The 17,275-nt window shown below is 48.8% G+C and overlaps 21 non-coding genes across 21 annotated transcripts; all 21 read left to right on the plus strand.

Annotated features, from left to right (window-relative positions):
* The first annotated feature begins 340 nt into the window (after positions 1–340).
* Positions 341–451, plus strand: trnal-caa (transfer RNA leucine (anticodon CAA)). The gene is made up of 2 exons: positions 341–378; positions 406–451. It is a non-coding gene; the product is annotated as a tRNA-Leu (tRNA).
* Positions 452–1,393: 942 nt separating this feature from the next.
* On the plus strand, positions 1,394–1,466 carry trnak-cuu (transfer RNA lysine (anticodon CUU)). The gene has a single exon. It is a non-coding gene; the product is annotated as a tRNA-Lys (tRNA).
* A 466-nt stretch (positions 1,467–1,932) lies between these two features.
* trnal-caa (transfer RNA leucine (anticodon CAA)) lies at positions 1,933–2,043 on the plus strand. Its single transcript has 2 exons — positions 1,933–1,970; positions 1,998–2,043. It is a non-coding gene; the product is annotated as a tRNA-Leu (tRNA).
* Positions 2,044–2,985: 942 nt separating this feature from the next.
* On the plus strand, positions 2,986–3,058 carry trnak-cuu (transfer RNA lysine (anticodon CUU)). Its single transcript has one exon. It is a non-coding gene; the product is annotated as a tRNA-Lys (tRNA).
* Positions 3,059–3,524: 466 nt separating this feature from the next.
* On the plus strand, positions 3,525–3,635 carry trnal-caa (transfer RNA leucine (anticodon CAA)). Its single transcript has 2 exons — positions 3,525–3,562; positions 3,590–3,635. It is a non-coding gene; the product is annotated as a tRNA-Leu (tRNA).
* A 942-nt stretch (positions 3,636–4,577) lies between these two features.
* On the plus strand, positions 4,578–4,650 carry trnak-cuu (transfer RNA lysine (anticodon CUU)). Its single transcript has one exon. It is a non-coding gene; the product is annotated as a tRNA-Lys (tRNA).
* Positions 4,651–5,116: 466 nt separating this feature from the next.
* Positions 5,117–5,227, plus strand: trnal-caa (transfer RNA leucine (anticodon CAA)). Its single transcript has 2 exons — positions 5,117–5,154; positions 5,182–5,227. It is a non-coding gene; the product is annotated as a tRNA-Leu (tRNA).
* Positions 5,228–6,169: 942 nt separating this feature from the next.
* trnak-cuu (transfer RNA lysine (anticodon CUU)) lies at positions 6,170–6,242 on the plus strand. The gene has a single exon. It is a non-coding gene; the product is annotated as a tRNA-Lys (tRNA).
* A 466-nt stretch (positions 6,243–6,708) lies between these two features.
* On the plus strand, positions 6,709–6,819 carry trnal-caa (transfer RNA leucine (anticodon CAA)). Its single transcript has 2 exons — positions 6,709–6,746; positions 6,774–6,819. It is a non-coding gene; the product is annotated as a tRNA-Leu (tRNA).
* Positions 6,820–7,761: 942 nt separating this feature from the next.
* Positions 7,762–7,834, plus strand: trnak-cuu (transfer RNA lysine (anticodon CUU)). Its single transcript has one exon. It is a non-coding gene; the product is annotated as a tRNA-Lys (tRNA).
* A 466-nt stretch (positions 7,835–8,300) lies between these two features.
* On the plus strand, positions 8,301–8,411 carry trnal-caa (transfer RNA leucine (anticodon CAA)). Its single transcript has 2 exons — positions 8,301–8,338; positions 8,366–8,411. It is a non-coding gene; the product is annotated as a tRNA-Leu (tRNA).
* Positions 8,412–9,353: 942 nt separating this feature from the next.
* Positions 9,354–9,426, plus strand: trnak-cuu (transfer RNA lysine (anticodon CUU)). The gene has a single exon. It is a non-coding gene; the product is annotated as a tRNA-Lys (tRNA).
* A 466-nt stretch (positions 9,427–9,892) lies between these two features.
* On the plus strand, positions 9,893–10,003 carry trnal-caa (transfer RNA leucine (anticodon CAA)). Its single transcript has 2 exons — positions 9,893–9,930; positions 9,958–10,003. It is a non-coding gene; the product is annotated as a tRNA-Leu (tRNA).
* A 942-nt stretch (positions 10,004–10,945) lies between these two features.
* trnak-cuu (transfer RNA lysine (anticodon CUU)) lies at positions 10,946–11,018 on the plus strand. The gene has a single exon. It is a non-coding gene; the product is annotated as a tRNA-Lys (tRNA).
* A 466-nt stretch (positions 11,019–11,484) lies between these two features.
* trnal-caa (transfer RNA leucine (anticodon CAA)) lies at positions 11,485–11,595 on the plus strand. Its single transcript has 2 exons — positions 11,485–11,522; positions 11,550–11,595. It is a non-coding gene; the product is annotated as a tRNA-Leu (tRNA).
* Positions 11,596–12,537: 942 nt separating this feature from the next.
* trnak-cuu (transfer RNA lysine (anticodon CUU)) lies at positions 12,538–12,610 on the plus strand. Its single transcript has one exon. It is a non-coding gene; the product is annotated as a tRNA-Lys (tRNA).
* Positions 12,611–13,076: 466 nt separating this feature from the next.
* trnal-caa (transfer RNA leucine (anticodon CAA)) lies at positions 13,077–13,187 on the plus strand. Its single transcript has 2 exons — positions 13,077–13,114; positions 13,142–13,187. It is a non-coding gene; the product is annotated as a tRNA-Leu (tRNA).
* Positions 13,188–14,129: 942 nt separating this feature from the next.
* Positions 14,130–14,202, plus strand: trnak-cuu (transfer RNA lysine (anticodon CUU)). The gene has a single exon. It is a non-coding gene; the product is annotated as a tRNA-Lys (tRNA).
* Positions 14,203–14,668: 466 nt separating this feature from the next.
* Positions 14,669–14,779, plus strand: trnal-caa (transfer RNA leucine (anticodon CAA)). The gene is made up of 2 exons: positions 14,669–14,706; positions 14,734–14,779. It is a non-coding gene; the product is annotated as a tRNA-Leu (tRNA).
* A 942-nt stretch (positions 14,780–15,721) lies between these two features.
* trnak-cuu (transfer RNA lysine (anticodon CUU)) lies at positions 15,722–15,794 on the plus strand. Its single transcript has one exon. It is a non-coding gene; the product is annotated as a tRNA-Lys (tRNA).
* Positions 15,795–16,260: 466 nt separating this feature from the next.
* Positions 16,261–16,371, plus strand: trnal-caa (transfer RNA leucine (anticodon CAA)). The gene is made up of 2 exons: positions 16,261–16,298; positions 16,326–16,371. It is a non-coding gene; the product is annotated as a tRNA-Leu (tRNA).
* Positions 16,372–17,275: the final 904 nt, after the last annotated feature.

Consider the following 17,275-nt stretch of genomic DNA (forward strand, 5'->3'; position numbering starts at 1 on the left):
ACAAGTCCACTTTGCCACAATTTCATTTGATGATTCTGGACGAAATTTCAAGAGAGCTGAGCAAAGAAGCAACACTCTAGTTTTACCTGCATCCCTACCCTCACCCTAGGGTCACAAACTGCGGGTAGTGAATGAAAGCATGAGCTCACAGATATAAGCAGCGGCAATGAGTTTTCTCCGTGGGGTGGCAGTGCTCGGCCTCGGAGATAGGATGACAAGCTTAGTATTTCAGGAGGAACTCAGATTACAGCTGCAACTCCTCCACATGGAAAGGAGCCTGCTGAGGTGGTTCTGACAATTAAACATCCAGGATGGCTTTGAAGAGGTCGTTGGTCAACTCGTCAGGATGGCCGAGTGGTCTAAGGCGCCAGACTCAAGGATGGGCTCCTTCCAGACAAAAGGGACTTCTGGTCTCCAAATGGAGGCGTGGGTTCAAATCCCACTCCTGACATCTGCTTTCCTGTCTTAAAAATCTGTTTTCAAGAACCTTTGTGTGTTAAATTCAACAAACTGTGGGTTGTTGAGGTAGCTGTAGGGTTGCTGTGAAATCAGCTTTGCAGGTTACAGGAACTTTAGTAGTGAAGAGCTTTCATTAACATCACAGAGCTCTGCTTTCTAAGTGGAAGCCTGAATTGAAATCCCGCTTGTATCTCGCGATTTGCATGGAATACCAGAATCGGCACCTCCACCACTGGCACCCTGTGCTTTTCACAGAGGACAGTAGGTTTACCGTGAGAACATATAACAGATGTGAAAGCTTCCCGAGAAGTCGTGGGGACCTTTATGCTGAATGCAACATCCTTGATTATGAGCGCTTTGCTGGTAGGTCAGTGATGGTCCGGAGAGGCACATGCACTGAGGTATGCACAGGCCTCTACAGGCAAGGCAACGGCACAATGAGTGCCATTAGGTATGGGGATGAAATTCTCTGACCCACTGTCAGACCCTACGCTGATGCAATTGCTCCTGGCTTTCTTTCTGCTGCCCGGCCTCATCCGACAAGAGTATGCAGGCAGTTTGCGTGAGAACTGATGCCGCCGACCGACACTCCCCACCCCCCAACCTATATTGGCCTACTTGACCAAAATTCAATACAACACCCCTGGGACATTTAGCTTTGGTCCATCTGACACGGCTAGGTTGGAACTCAAACTGTCCAGGAGCTCAGTGATGCCCTGGTCCAGATCTGGGAGAAGATTCCCCGGGAGACATTCAGTCGTCTCAATCGGAGCGTGCCCCGTGGTGTGGCATGCATACGAGGACATAAGAGCTTGAAAGAATGATAGAAAAACTTGAAAGTAGTCTGTGCTTTCTTTGCTTCCTCTTGAAATGCTAGTCAACCTCCCCCAGAAATGAGAACCTGTGTCCATCTTAAAGATTTCCTTCCGAAGAAGCCCAGCTAGCTCAGTCGGGAGAGCATGAGACTCTTAATCTCAGGGTCGTGGGTTCGAGCCCCACGTTGGGCGAGGGGACTTTTGTGCAACTGCCCGCAAGAGAGAAAATAAGTGTGTATAGAGAACAGCAAATGCCGTGTTGCGCAAATGAGGATGAAAGTATGGTAACAGGAACCAAAGTTACATTGTGGTCTCTTCACAAGTCCACTTTGCCACAATTTCATTTGATGATTCTGGACGAAATTTCAAGAGAGCTGAGCAAAGAAGCAACACTCTAGTTTTACCTGCATCCCTACCCTCACCCTAGGGTCACAAACTGCGGGTAGTGAATGAAAGCATGAGCTCACAGATATAAGCAGCGGCAATGAGTTTTCTCCGTGGGGTGGCAGTGCTCGGCCTCGGAGATAGGATGACAAGCTTAGTATTTCAGGAGGAACTCAGATTACAGCTGCAACTCCTCCACATGGAAAGGAGCCTGCTGAGGTGGTTCTGACAATTAAACATCCAGGATGGCTTTGAAGAGGTCGTTGGTCAACTCGTCAGGATGGCCGAGTGGTCTAAGGCGCCAGACTCAAGGATGGGCTCCTTCCAGACAAAAGGGACTTCTGGTCTCCAAATGGAGGCGTGGGTTCAAATCCCACTCCTGACATCTGCTTTCCTGTCTTAAAAATCTGTTTTCAAGAACCTTTGTGTGTTAAATTCAACAAACTGTGGGTTGTTGAGGTAGCTGTAGGGTTGCTGTGAAATCAGCTTTGCAGGTTACAGGAACTTTAGTAGTGAAGAGCTTTCATTAACATCACAGAGCTCTGCTTTCTAAGTGGAAGCCTGAATTGAAATCCCGCTTGTATCTCGCGATTTTCATGGAATACCAGAATCGGCACCTCCACCACTGGCACCCTGTGCTTTTCACAGAGGACAGTAGGTTTACCGTGAGAACATATAACAGATGTGAAAGCTTCCCGAGAAGTCGTGGGGACCTTTATGCTGAATGCAACATCCTTGATTATGAGCGCTTTGCTGGTAGGTCAGTGATGGTCCGGAGAGGCACATGCACTGAGGTATGCACAGGCCTCTACAGGCAAGGCAACGGCACAATGAGTGCCATTAGGTATGGGGATGAAATTCTCTGACCCACTGTCAGACCCTACGCTGATGCAATTGCTCCTGGCTTTCTTTCTGCTGCCCGGCCTCATCCGACAAGAGTATGCAGGCAGTTTGCGTGAGAACTGATGCCGCCGACCGACACTCCCCACCCCCCAACCTATATTGGCCTACTTGACCAAAATTCAATACAACACCCCTGGGACATTTAGCTTTGGTCCATCTGACACGGCTAGGTTGGAACTCAAACTGTCCAGGAGCTCAGTGATGCCCTGGTCCAGATCTGGGAGAAGATTCCCCGGGAGACATTCAGTCGTCTCAATCGGAGCGTGCCCCGTGGTGTGGCATGCATACGAGGACATAAGAGCTTGAAAGAATGATAGAAAAACTTGAAAGTAGTCTGTGCTTTCTTTGCTTCCTCTTGAAATGCTAGTCAACCTCCCCCAGAAATGAGAACCTGTGTCCATCTTAAAGATTTCCTTCCGAAGAAGCCCAGCTAGCTCAGTCGGGAGAGCATGAGACTCTTAATCTCAGGGTCGTGGGTTCGAGCCCCACGTTGGGCGAGGGGACTTTTGTGCAACTGCCCGCAAGAGAGAAAATAAGTGTGTATAGAAAACAGCAAATGCCGTGTTGCGCAAATGAGGATGAAAGTATGGTAACAGGAACCAAAGTTACATTGTGGTCTCTTCACAAGTCCACTTTGCCACAATTTCATTTGATGATTCTGGACGAAATTTCAAGAGAGCTGAGCAAAGAAGCAACACTCTAGTTTTACCTGCATCCCTACCCTCACCCTAGGGTCACAAACTGCGGGTAGTGAATGAAAGCATGAGCTCACAGATATAAGCAGCGGCAATGAGTTTTCTCCGTGGGGTGGCAGTGCTCGGCCTCGGAGATAGGATGACAAGCTTAGTATTTCAGGAGGAACTCAGATTACAGCTGCAACTCCTCCACATGGAAAGGAGCCTGCTGAGGTGGTTCTGACAATTAAACATCCAGGATGGCTTTGAAGAGGTCGTTGGTCAACTCGTCAGGATGGCCGAGTGGTCTAAGGCGCCAGACTCAAGGATGGTCTCCTTCCAGACAAAAGGGACTTCTGGTCTCCAAATGGAGGCGTGGGTTCAAATCCCACTCCTGACATCTGCTTTCCTGTCTTAAAAATCTGTTTTCAAGAACCTTTGTGTGTTAAATTCAACAAACTGTGGGTTGTTGAGGTAGCTGTAGGGTTGCTGTGAAATCAGCTTTGCAGGTTACAGGAACTTTAGTAGTGAAGAGCTTTCATTAACATCACAGAGCTCTGCTTTCTAAGTGGAAGCCTGAATTGAAATCCCGCTTGTATCTCGCGATTTTCATGGAATACCAGAATCGGCACCTCCACCACTGGCACCCTGTGCTTTTCACAGAGGACAGTAGGTTTACCGTGAGAACATATAACAGATGTGAAAGCTTCCCGAGAAGTCGTGGGGACCTTTATGCTGAATGCAACATCCTTGATTATGAGCGCTTTGCTGGTAGGTCAGTGATGGTCCGGAGAGGCACATGCACTGAGGTATGCACAGGCCTCTACAGGCAAGGCAACGGCACAATGAGTGCCATTAGGTATGGGGATGAAATTCTCTGACCCACTGTCAGACCCTACGCTGATGCAATTGCTCCTGGCTTTCTTTCTGCTGCCCGGCCTCATCCGACAAGAGTATGCAGGCAGTTTGCGTGAGAACTGATGCCGCCGACCGACACTCCCCACCCCCCAACCTATATTGGCCTACTTGACCAAAATTCAATACAACACCCCTGGGACATTTAGCTTTGGTCCATCTGACACGGCTAGGTTGGAACTCAAACTGTCCAGGAGCTCAGTGATGCCCTGGTCCAGATCTGGGAGAAGATTCCCCGGGAGACATTCAGTCGTCTCAATCGGAGCGTGCCCCGTGGTGTGGCATGCATACGAGGACATAAGAGCTTGAAAGAATGATAGAAAAACTTGAAAGTAGTCTGTGCTTTCTTTGCTTCCTCTTGAAATGCTAGTCAACCTCCCCCAGAAATGAGAACCTGTGTCCATCTTAAAGATTTCCTTCCGAAGAAGCCCAGCTAGCTCAGTCGGGAGAGCATGAGACTCTTAATCTCAGGGTCGTGGGTTCGAGCCCCACGTTGGGCGAGGGGACTTTTGTGCAACTGCCCGCAAGAGAGAAAATAAGTGTGTATAGAGAACAGCAAATGCCGTGTTGCGCAAATGAGGATGAAAGTATGGTAACAGGAACCAAAGTTACATTGTGGTCTCTTCACAAGTCCACTTTGCCACAATTTCATTTGATGATTCTGGACGAAATTTCAAGAGAGCTGAGCAAAGAAGCAACACTCTAGTTTTACCTGCATCCCTACCCTCACCCTAGGGTCACAAACTGCGGGTAGTGAATGAAAGCATGAGCTCACAGATATAAGCAGCGGCAATGAGTTTTCTCCGTGGGGTGGCAGTGCTCGGCCTCGGAGATAGGATGACAAGCTTAGTATTTCAGGAGGAACTCAGATTACAGCTGCAACTCCTCCACATGGAAAGGAGCCTGCTGAGGTGGTTCTGACAATTAAACATCCAGGATGGCTTTGAAGAGGTCGTTGGTCAACTCGTCAGGATGGCCGAGTGGTCTAAGGCGCCAGACTCAAGGATGGGCTCCTTCCAGACAAAAGGGACTTCTGGTCTCCAAATGGAGGCGTGGGTTCAAATCCCACTCCTGACATCTGCTTTCCTGTCTTAAAAATCTGTTTTCAAGAACCTTTGTGTGTTAAATTCAACAAACTGTGGGTTGTTGAGGTAGCTGTAGGGTTGCTGTGAAATCAGCTTTGCAGGTTACAGGAACTTTAGTAGTGAAGAGCTTTCATTAACATCACAGAGCTCTGCTTTCTAAGTGGAAGCCTGAATTGAAATCCCGCTTGTATCTCGCGATTTGCATGGAATACCAGAATCGGCACCTCCACCACTGGCACCCTGTGCTTTTCACAGAGGACAGTAGGTTTACCGTGAGAACATATAACAGATGTGAAAGCTTCCCGAGAAGTCGTGGGGACCTTTATGCTGAATGCAACATCCTTGATTATGAGCGCTTTGCTGGTAGGTCAGTGATGGTCCGGAGAGGCACATGCACTGAGGTATGCACAGGCCTCTACAGGCAAGGCAACGGCACAATGAGTGCCATTAGGTATGGGGATGAAATTCTCTGACCCACTGTCAGACCCTACGCTGATGCAATTGCTCCTGGCTTTCTTTCTGCTGCCCGGCCTCATCCGACAAGAGTATGCAGGCAGTTTGCGTGAGAACTGATGCCGCCGACCGACACTCCCCACCCCCCAACCTATATTGGCCTACTTGACCAAAATTCAATACAACACCCCTGGGACATTTAGCTTTGGTCCATCTGACACGGCTAGGTTGGAACTCAAACTGTCCAGGAGCTCAGTGATGCCCTGGTCCAGATCTGGGAGAAGATTCCCCGGGAGACATTCAGTCGTCTCAATCGGAGCGTGCCCCGTGGTGTGGCATGCATACGAGGACATAAGAGCTTGAAAGAATGATAGAAAAACTTGAAAGTAGTCTGTGCTTTCTTTGCTTCCTCTTGAAATGCTAGTCAACCTCCCCCAGAAATGAGAACCTGTGTCCATCTTAAAGGTTTCCTTCCGAAGAAGCCCAGCTAGCTCAGTCGGGAGAGCATGAGACTCTTAATCTCAGGGTCGTGGGTTCGAGCCCCACGTTGGGCGAGGGGACTTTTGTGCAACTGCCCGCAAGAGAGAAAATAAGTGTGTATAGAGAACAGCAAATGCCGTGTTGCGCAAATGAGGATGAAAGTATGGTAACAGGAACCAAAGTTACATTGTGGTCTCTTCACAAGTCCACTTTGCCACAATTTCATTTGATGATTCTGGACGAAATTTCAAGAGAGCTGAGCAAAGAAGCAACACTCTAGTTTTACCTGCATCCCTACCCTCACCCTAGGGTCACAAACTGCGGGTAGTGAATGAAAGCATGAGCTCACAGATATAAGCAGCGGCAATGAGTTTTCTCCGTGGGGTGGCAGTGCTCGGCCTCGGAGATAGGATGACAAGCTTAGTATTTCAGGAGGAACTCAGATTACAGCTGCAACTCCTCCACATGGAAAGGAGCCTGCTGAGGTGGTTCTGACAATTAAACATCCAGGATGGCTTTGAAGAGGTCGTTGGTCAACTCGTCAGGATGGCCGAGTGGTCTAAGGCGCCAGACTCAAGGATGGGCTCCTTCCAGACAAAAGGGACTTCTGGTCTCCAAATGGAGGCGTGGGTTCAAATCCCACTCCTGACATCTGCTTTCCTGTCTTAAAAATCTGTTTTCAAGAACCTTTGTGTGTTAAATTCAACAAACTGTGGGTTGTTGAGGTAGCTGTAGGGTTGCTGTGAAATCAGCTTTGCAGGTTACAGGAACTTTAGTAGTGAAGAGCTTTCATTAACATCACAGAGCTCTGCTTTCTAAGTGGAAGCCTGAATTGAAATCCCGCTTGTATCTCGCGATTTGCATGGAATACCAGAATCGGCACCTCCACCACTGGCACCCTGTGCTTTTCACAGAGGACAGTAGGTTTACCGTGAGAACATATAACAGATGTGAAAGCTTCCCGAGAAGTCGTGGGGACCTTTATGCTGAATGCAACATCCTTGATTATGAGCGCTTTGCTGGTAGGTCAGTGATGGTCCGGAGAGGCACATGCACTGAGGTATGCACAGGCCTCTACAGGCAAGGCAACGGCACAATGAGTGCCATTAGGTATGGGGATGAAATTCTCTGACCCACTGTCAGACCCTACGCTGATGCAATTGCTCCTGGCTTTCTTTCTGCTGCCCGGCCTCATCCGACAAGAGTATGCAGGCAGTTTGCGTGAGAACTGATGCCGCCGACCGACACTCCCCACCCCCCAACCTATATTGGCCTACTTGACCAAAATTCAATACAACACCCCTGGGACATTTAGCTTTGGTCCATCTGACACGGCTAGGTTGGAACTCAAACTGTCCAGGAGCTCAGTGATGCCCTGGTCCAGATCTGGGAGAAGATTCCCCGGGAGACATTCAGTCGTCTCAATCGGAGCGTGCCCCGTGGTGTGGCATGCATACGAGGACATAAGAGCTTGAAAGAATGATAGAAAAACTTGAAAGTAGTCTGTGCTTTCTTTGCTTCCTCTTGAAATGCTAGTCAACCTCCCCCAGAAATGAGAACCTGTGTCCATCTTAAAGATTTCCTTCCGAAGAAGCCCAGCTAGCTCAGTCGGGAGAGCATGAGACTCTTAATCTCAGGGTCGTGGGTTCGAGCCCCACGTTGGGCGAGGGGACTTTTGTGCAACTGCCCGCAAGAGAGAAAATAAGTGTGTATAGAGAACAGCAAATGCCGTGTTGCGCAAATGAGGATGAAAGTATGGTAACAGGAACCAAAGTTACATTGTGGTCTCTTCACAAGTCCACTTTGCCACAATTTCATTTGATGATTCTGGACGAAATTTCAAGAGAGCTGAGCAAAGAAGCAACACTCTAGTTTTACCTGCATCCCTACCCTCACCCTAGGGTCACAAACTGCGGGTAGTGAATGAAAGCATGAGCTCACAGATATAAGCAGCGGCAATGAGTTTTCTCCGTGGGGTGGCAGTGCTCGGCCTCGGAGATAGGATGACAAGCTTAGTATTTCAGGAGGAACTCAGATTACAGCTGCAACTCCTCCACATGGAAAGGAGCCTGCTGAGGTGGTTCTGACAATTAAACATCCAGGATGGCTTTGAAGAGGTCGTTGGTCAACTCGTCAGGATGGCCGAGTGGTCTAAGGCGCCAGACTCAAGGATGGGCTCCTTCCAGACAAAAGGGACTTCTGGTCTCCAAATGGAGGCGTGGGTTCAAATCCCACTCCTGACATCTGCTTTCCTGTCTTAAAAATCTGTTTTCAAGAACCTTTGTGTGTTAAATTCAACAAACTGTGGGTTGTTGAGGTAGCTGTAGGGTTGCTGTGAAATCAGCTTTGCAGGTTACAGGAACTTTAGTAGTGAAGGGCTTTCATTAACATCACAGAGCTCTGCTTTCTAAGTGGAAGCCTGAATTGAAATCCCGCTTGTATCTCGCGATTTGCATGGAATACCAGAATCGGCACCTCCACCACTGGCACCCTGTGCTTTTCACAGAGGACAGTAGGTTTACCGTGAGAACATATAACAGATGTGAAAGCTTCCCGAGAAGTCGTGGGGACCTTTATGCTGAATGCAACATCCTTGATTATGAGCGCTTTGCTGGTAGGTCAGTGATGGTCCGGAGAGGCACATGCACTGAGGTATGCACAGGCCTCTACAGGCAAGGCAACGGCACAATGAGTGCCATTAGGTATGGGGATGAAATTCTCTGACCCACTGTCAGACCCTACGCTGATGCAATTGCTCCTGGCTTTCTTTCTGCTGCCCGGCCTCATCCGACAAGAGTATGCAGGCAGTTTGCGTGAGAACTGATGCCGCCGACCGACACTCCCCACCCCCCAACCTATATTGGCCTACTTGACCAAAATTCAATACAACACCCCTGGGACATTTAGCTTTGGTCCATCTGACACGGCTAGGTTGGAACTCAAACTGTCCAGGAGCTCAGTGATGCCCTGGTCCAGATCTGGGAGAAGATTCCCCGGGAGACATTCAGTCGTCTCAATCGGAGCGTGCCCCGTGGTGTGGCATGCATACGAGGACATAAGAGCTTGAAAGAATGATAGAAAAACTTGAAAGTAGTCTGTGCTTTCTTTGCTTCCTCTTGAAATGCTAGTCAACCTCCCCCAGAAATGAGAACCTGTGTCCATCTTAAAGATTTCCTTCCGAAGAAGCCCAGCTAGCTCAGTCGGGAGAGCATGAGACTCTTAATCTCAGGGTCGTGGGTTCGAGCCCCACGTTGGGCGAGGGGACTTTTGTGCAACTGCCCGCAAGAGAGAAAATAAGTGTGTATAGAGAACAGCAAATGCCGTGTTGCGCAAATGAGGATGAAAGTATGGTAACAGGAACCAAAGTTACATTGTGGTCTCTTCACAAGTCCACTTTGCCACAATTTCATTTGATGATTCTGGACGAAATTTCAAGAGAGCTGAGCAAAGAAGCAACACTCTAGTTTTACCTGCATCCCTACCCTCACCCTAGGGTCACAAACTGCGGGTAGTGAATGAAAGCATGAGCTCACAGATATAAGCAGCGGCAATGAGTTTTCTCCGTGGGGTGGCAGTGCTCGGCCTCGGAGATAGGATGACAAGCTTAGTATTTCAGGAGGAACTCAGATTACAGCTGCAACTCCTCCACATGGAAAGGAGCCTGCTGAGGTGGTTCTGACAATTAAACATCCAGGATGGCTTTGAAGAGGTCGTTGGTCAACTCGTCAGGATGGCCGAGTGGTCTAAGGCGCCAGACTCAAGGATGGGCTCCTTCCAGACAAAAGGGACTTCTGGTCTCCAAATGGAGGCGTGGGTTCAAATCCCACTCCTGACATCTGCTTTCCTGTCTTAAAAATCTGTTTTCAAGAACCTTTGTGTGTTAAATTCAACAAACTGTGGGTTGTTGAGGTAGCTGTAGGGTTGCTGTGAAATCAGCTTTGCAGGTTACAGGAACTTTAGTAGTGAAGAGCTTTCATTAACATCACAGAGCTCTGCTTTCTAAGTGGAAGCCTGAATTGAAATCCCGCTTGTATCTCGCGATTTGCATGGAATACCAGAATCGGCACCTCCACCACTGGCACCCTGTGCTTTTCACAGAGGACAGTAGGTTTACCGTGAGAACATATAACAGATGTGAAAGCTTCCCGAGAAGTCGTGGGGACCTTTATGCTGAATGCAACATCCTTGATTATGAGCGCTTTGCTGGTAGGTCAGTGATGGTCCGGAGAGGCACATGCACTGAGGTATGCACAGGCCTCTACAGGCAAGGCAACGGCACAATGAGTGCCATTAGGTATGGGGATGAAATTCTCTGACCCACTGTCAGACCCTACGCTGATGCAATTGCTCCTGGCTTTCTTTCTGCTGCCCGGCCTCATCCGACAAGAGTATGCAGGCAGTTTGCGTGAGAACTGATGCCGCCGACCGACACTCCCCACCCCCCAACCTATATTGGCCTACTTGACCAAAATTCAATACAACACCCCTGGGACATTTAGCTTTGGTCCATCTGACACGGCTAGGTTGGAACTCAAACTGTCCAGGAGCTCAGTGATGCCCTGGTCCAGATCTGGGAGAAGATTCCCCGGGAGACATTCAGTCGTCTCAATCGGAGCGTGCCCCGTGGTGTGGCATGCATACGAGGACATAAGAGCTTGAAAGAATGATAGAAAAACTTGAAAGTAGTCTGTGCTTTCTTTGCTTCCTCTTGAAATGCTAGTCAACCTCCCCCAGAAATGAGAACCTGTGTCCATCTTAAAGATTTCCTTCCGAAGAAGCCCAGCTAGCTCAGTCGGGAGAGCATGAGACTCTTAATCTCAGGGTCGTGGGTTCGAGCCCCACGTTGGGCGAGGGGACTTTTGTGCAACTGCCCGCAAGAGAGAAAATAAGTGTGTATAGAGAACAGCAAATGCCGTGTTGCGCAAATGAGGATGAAAGTATGGTAACAGGAACCAAAGTTACATTGTGGTCTCTTCACAAGTCCACTTTGCCACAATTTCATTTGATGATTCTGGACGAAATTTCAAGAGAGCTGAGCAAAGAAGCAACACTCTAGTTTTACCTGCATCCCTACCCTCACCCTAGGGTCACAAACTGCGGGTAGTGAATGAAAGCATGAGCTCACAGATATAAGCAGCGGCAATGAGTTTTCTCCGTGGGGTGGCAGTGCTCGGCCTCGGAGATAGGATGACAAGCTTAGTATTTCAGGAGGAACTCAGATTACAGCTGCAACTCCTCCACATGGAAAGGAGCCTGCTGAGGTGGTTCTGACAATTAAACATCCAGGATGGCTTTGAAGAGGTCGTTGGTCAACTCGTCAGGATGGCCGAGTGGTCTAAGGCGCCAGACTCAAGGATGGGCTCCTTCCAGACAAAAGGGACTTCTGGTCTCCAAATGGAGGCGTGGGTTCAAATCCCACTCCTGACATCTGCTTTCCTGTCTTAAAAATCTGTTTTCAAGAACCTTTGTGTGTTAAATTCAACAAACTGTGGGTTGTTGAGGTAGCTGTAGGGTTGCTGTGAAATCAGCTTTGCAGGTTACAGGAACTTTAGTAGTGAAGAGCTTTCATTAACATCACAGAGCTCTGCTTTCTAAGTGGAAGCCTGAATTGAAATCCCGCTTGTATCTCGCGATTTTCATGGAATACCAGAATCGGCACCTCCACCACTGGCACCCTGTGCTTTTCACAGAGGACAGTAGGTTTACCGTGAGAACATATAACAGATGTGAAAGCTTCCCGAGAAGTCGTGGGGACCTTTATGCTGAATGCAACATCCTTGATTATGAGCGCTTTGCTGGTAGGTCAGTGATGGTCCGGAGAGGCACATGCACTGAGGTATGCACAGGCCTCTACAGGCAAGGCAACGGCACAATGAGTGCCATTAGGTATGGGGATGAAATTCTCTGACCCACTGTCAGACCCTACGCTGATGCAATTGCTCCTGGCTTTCTTTCTGCTGCCCGGCCTCATCCGACAAGAGTATGCAGGCAGTTTGCGTGAGAACTGATGCCGCCGACCGACACTCCCCACCCCCCAACCTATATTGGCCTACTTGACCAAAATTCAATACAACACCCCTGGGACATTTAGCTTTGGTCCATCTGACACGGCTAGGTTGGAACTCAAACTGTCCAGGAGCTCAGTGATGCCCTGGTCCAGATCTGGGAGAAGATTCCCCGGGAGACATTCAGTCGTCTCAATCGGAGCGTGCCCCGTGGTGTGGCATGCATACGAGGACATAAGAGCTTGAAAGAATGATAGAAAAACTTGAAAGTAGTCTGTGCTTTCTTTGCTTCCTCTTGAAATGCTAGTCAACCTCCCCCAGAAATGAGAACCTGTGTCCATCTTAAAGATTTCCTTCCGAAGAAGCCCAGCTAGCTCAGTCGGGAGAGCATGAGACTCTTAATCTCAGGGTCGTGGGTTCGAGCCCCACGTTGGGCGAGGGGACTTTTGTGCAACTGCCCGCAAGAGAGAAAATAAGTGTGTATAGAAAACAGCAAATGCCGTGTTGCGCAAATGAGGATGAAAGTATGGTAACAGGAACCAAAGTTACATTGTGGTCTCTTCACAAGTCCACTTTGCCACAATTTCATTTGATGATTCTGGACGAAATTTCAAGAGAGCTGAGCAAAGAAGCAACACTCTAGTTTTACCTGCATCCCTACCCTCACCCTAGGGTCACAAACTGCGGGTAGTGAATGAAAGCATGAGCTCACAGATATAAGCAGCGGCAATGAGTTTTCTCCGTGGGGTGGCAGTGCTCGGCCTCGGAGATAGGATGACAAGCTTAGTATTTCAGGAGGAACTCAGATTACAGCTGCAACTCCTCCACATGGAAAGGAGCCTGCTGAGGTGGTTCTGACAATTAAACATCCAGGATGGCTTTGAAGAGGTCGTTGGTCAACTCGTCAGGATGGCCGAGTGGTCTAAGGCGCCAGACTCAAGGATGGTCTCCTTCCAGACAAAAGGGACTTCTGGTCTCCAAATGGAGGCGTGGGTTCAAATCCCACTCCTGACATCTGCTTTCCTGTCTTAAAAATCTGTTTTCAAGAACCTTTGTGTGTTAAATTCAACAAACTGTGGGTTGTTGAGGTAGCTGTAGGGTTGCTGTGAAATCAGCTTTGCAGGTTACAGGAACTTTAGTAGTGAAGAGCTTTCATTAACATCACAGAGCTCTGCTTTCTAAGTGGAAGCCTGAATTGAAATCCCGCTTGTATCTCGCGATTTTCATGGAATACCAGAATCGGCACCTCCACCACTGGCACCCTGTGCTTTTCACAGAGGACAGTAGGTTTACCGTGAGAACATATAACAGATGTGAAAGCTTCCCGAGAAGTCGTGGGGACCTTTATGCTGAATGCAACATCCTTGATTATGAGCGCTTTGCTGGTAGGTCAGTGATGGTCCGGAGAGGCACATGCACTGAGGTATGCACAGGCCTCTACAGGCAAGGCAACGGCACAATGAGTGCCATTAGGTATGGGGATGAAATTCTCTGACCCACTGTCAGACCCTACGCTGATGCAATTGCTCCTGGCTTTCTTTCTGCTGCCCGGCCTCATCCGACAAGAGTATGCAGGCAGTTTGCGTGAGAACTGATGCCGCCGACCGACACTCCCCACCCCCCAACCTATATTGGCCTACTTGACCAAAATTCAATACAACACCCCTGGGACATTTAGCTTTGGTCCATCTGACACGGCTAGGTTGGAACTCAAACTGTCCAGGAGCTCAGTGATGCCCTGGTCCAGATCTGGGAGAAGATTCCCCGGGAGACATTCAGTCGTCTCAATCGGAGCGTGCCCCGTGGTGTGGCATGCATACGAGGACATAAGAGCTTGAAAGAATGATAGAAAAACTTGAAAGTAGTCTGTGCTTTCTTTGCTTCCTCTTGAAATGCTAGTCAACCTCCCCCAGAAATGAGAACCTGTGTCCATCTTAAAGATTTCCTTCCGAAGAAGCCCAGCTAGCTCAGTCGGGAGAGCATGAGACTCTTAATCTCAGGGTCGTGGGTTCGAGCCCCACGTTGGGCGAGGGGACTTTTGTGCAACTGCCCGCAAGAGAGAAAATAAGTGTGTATAGAGAACAGCAAATGCCGTGTTGCGCAAATGAGGATGAAAGTATGGTAACAGGAACCAAAGTTACATTGTGGTCTCTTCACAAGTCCACTTTGCCACAATTTCATTTGATGATTCTGGACGAAATTTCAAGAGAGCTGAGCAAAGAAGCAACACTCTAGTTTTACCTGCATCCCTACCCTCACCCTAGGGTCACAAACTGCGGGTAGTGAATGAAAGCATGAGCTCACAGATATAAGCAGCGGCAATGAGTTTTCTCCGTGGGGTGGCAGTGCTCGGCCTCGGAGATAGGATGACAAGCTTAGTATTTCAGGAGGAACTCAGATTACAGCTGCAACTCCTCCACATGGAAAGGAGCCTGCTGAGGTGGTTCTGACAATTAAACATCCAGGATGGCTTTGAAGAGGTCGTTGGTCAACTCGTCAGGATGGCCGAGTGGTCTAAGGCGCCAGACTCAAGGATGGGCTCCTTCCAGACAAAAGGGACTTCTGGTCTCCAAATGGAGGCGTGGGTTCAAATCCCACTCCTGACATCTGCTTTCCTGTCTTAAAAATCTGTTTTCAAGAACCTTTGTGTGTTAAATTCAACAAACTGTGGGTTGTTGAGGTAGCTGTAGGGTTGCTGTGAAATCAGCTTTGCAGGTTACAGGAACTTTAGTAGTGAAGAGCTTTCATTAACATCACAGAGCTCTGCTTTCTAAGTGGAAGCCTGAATTGAAATCCCGCTTGTATCTCGCGATTTGCATGGAATACCAGAATCGGCACCTCCACCACTGGCACCCTGTGCTTTTCACAGAGGACAGTAGGTTTACCGTGAGAACATATAACAGATGTGAAAGCTTCCCGAGAAGTCGTGGGGACCTTTATGCTGAATGCAACATCCTTGATTATGAGCGCTTTGCTGGTAGGTCAGTGATGGTCCGGAGAGGCACATGCACTGAGGTATGCACAGGCCTCTACAGGCAAGGCAACGGCACAATGAGTGCCATTAGGTATGGGGATGAAATTCTCTGACCCACTGTCAGACCCTACGCTGATGCAATTGCTCCTGGCTTTCTTTCTGCTGCCCGGCCTCATCCGACAAGAGTATGCAGGCAGTTTGCGTGAGAACTGATGCCGCCGACCGACACTCCCCACCCCCCAACCTATATTGGCCTACTTGACCAAAATTCAATACAACACCCCTGGGACATTTAGCTTTGGTCCATCTGACACGGCTAGGTTGGAACTCAAACTGTCCAGGAGCTCAGTGATGCCCTGGTCCAGATCTGGGAGAAGATTCCCCGGGAGACATTCAGTCGTCTCAATCGGAGCGTGCCCCGTGGTGTGGCATGCATACGAGGACATAAGAGCTTGAAAGAATGATAGAAAAACTTGAAAGTAGTCTGTGCTTTCTTTGCTTCCTCTTGAAATGCTAGTCAACCTCCCCCAGAAATGAGAACCTGTGTCCATCTTAAAGGTTTCCTTCCGAAGAAGCCCAGCTAGCTCAGTCGGGAGAGCATGAGACTCTTAATCTCAGGGTCGTGGGTTCGAGCCCCACGTTGGGCGAGGGGACTTTTGTGCAACTGCCCGCAAGAGAGAAAATAAGTGTGTATAGAGAACAGCAAATGCCGTGTTGCGCAAATGAGGATGAAAGTATGGTAACAGGAACCAAAGTTACATTGTGGTCTCTTCACAAGTCCACTTTGCCACAATTTCATTTGATGATTCTGGACGAAATTTCAAGAGAGCTGAGCAAAGAAGCAACACTCTAGTTTTACCTGCATCCCTACCCTCACCCTAGGGTCACAAACTGCGGGTAGTGAATGAAAGCATGAGCTCACAGATATAAGCAGCGGCAATGAGTTTTCTCCGTGGGGTGGCAGTGCTCGGCCTCGGAGATAGGATGACAAGCTTAGTATTTCAGGAGGAACTCAGATTACAGCTGCAACTCCTCCACATGGAAAGGAGCCTGCTGAGGTGGTTCTGACAATTAAACATCCAGGATGGCTTTGAAGAGGTCGTTGGTCAACTCGTCAGGATGGCCGAGTGGTCTAAGGCGCCAGACTCAAGGATGGGCTCCTTCCAGACAAAAGGGACTTCTGGTCTCCAAATGGAGGCGTGGGTTCAAATCCCACTCCTGACATCTGCTTTCCTGTCTTAAAAATCTGTTTTCAAGAACCTTTGTGTGTTAAATTCAACAAACTGTGGGTTGTTGAGGTAGCTGTAGGGTTGCTGTGAAATCAGCTTTGCAGGTTACAGGAACTTTAGTAGTGAAGAGCTTTCATTAACATCACAGAGCTCTGCTTTCTAAGTGGAAGCCTGAATTGAAATCCCGCTTGTATCTCGCGATTTGCATGGAATACCAGAATCGGCACCTCCACCACTGGCACCCTGTGCTTTTCACAGAGGACAGTAGGTTTACCGTGAGAACATATAACAGATGTGAAAGCTTCCCGAGAAGTCGTGGGGACCTTTATGCTGAATGCAACATCCTTGATTATGAGCGCTTTGCTGGTAGGTCAGTGATGGTCCGGAGAGGCACATGCACTGAGGTATGCACAGGCCTCTACAGGCAAGGCAACGGCACAATGAGTGCCATTAGGTATGGGGATGAAATTCTCTGACCCACTGTCAGACCCTACGCTGATGCAATTGCTCCTGGCTTTCTTTCTGCTGCCCGGCCTCATCCGACAAGAGTATGCAGGCAGTTTGCGTGAGAACTGATGCCGCCGACCGACACTCCCCACCCCCCAACCTATATTGGCCTACTTGACCAAAATTCAATACAACACCCCTGGGACATTTAGCTTTGGTCCATCTGACACGGCTAGGTTGGAACTCAAACTGTCCAGGAGCTCAGTGATGCCCTGGTCCAGATCTGGGAGAAGATTCCCCGGGAGACATTCAGTCGTCTCAATCGGAGCGTGCCCCGTGGTGTGGCATGCATACGAGGACATAAGAGCTTGAAAGAATGATAGAAAAACTTGAAAGTAGTCTGTGCTTTCTTTGCTTCCTCTTGAAATGCTAGTCAACCTCCCCCAGAAATG

The sequence above is a fragment of the Pelmatolapia mariae genome, linkage group LG22 (genome assembly GCF_036321145.2).
Source record: "Pelmatolapia mariae isolate MD_Pm_ZW linkage group LG22, Pm_UMD_F_2, whole genome shotgun sequence".
NCBI lineage: Eukaryota > Metazoa > Chordata > Actinopteri > Cichliformes > Cichlidae > Pelmatolapia > Pelmatolapia mariae.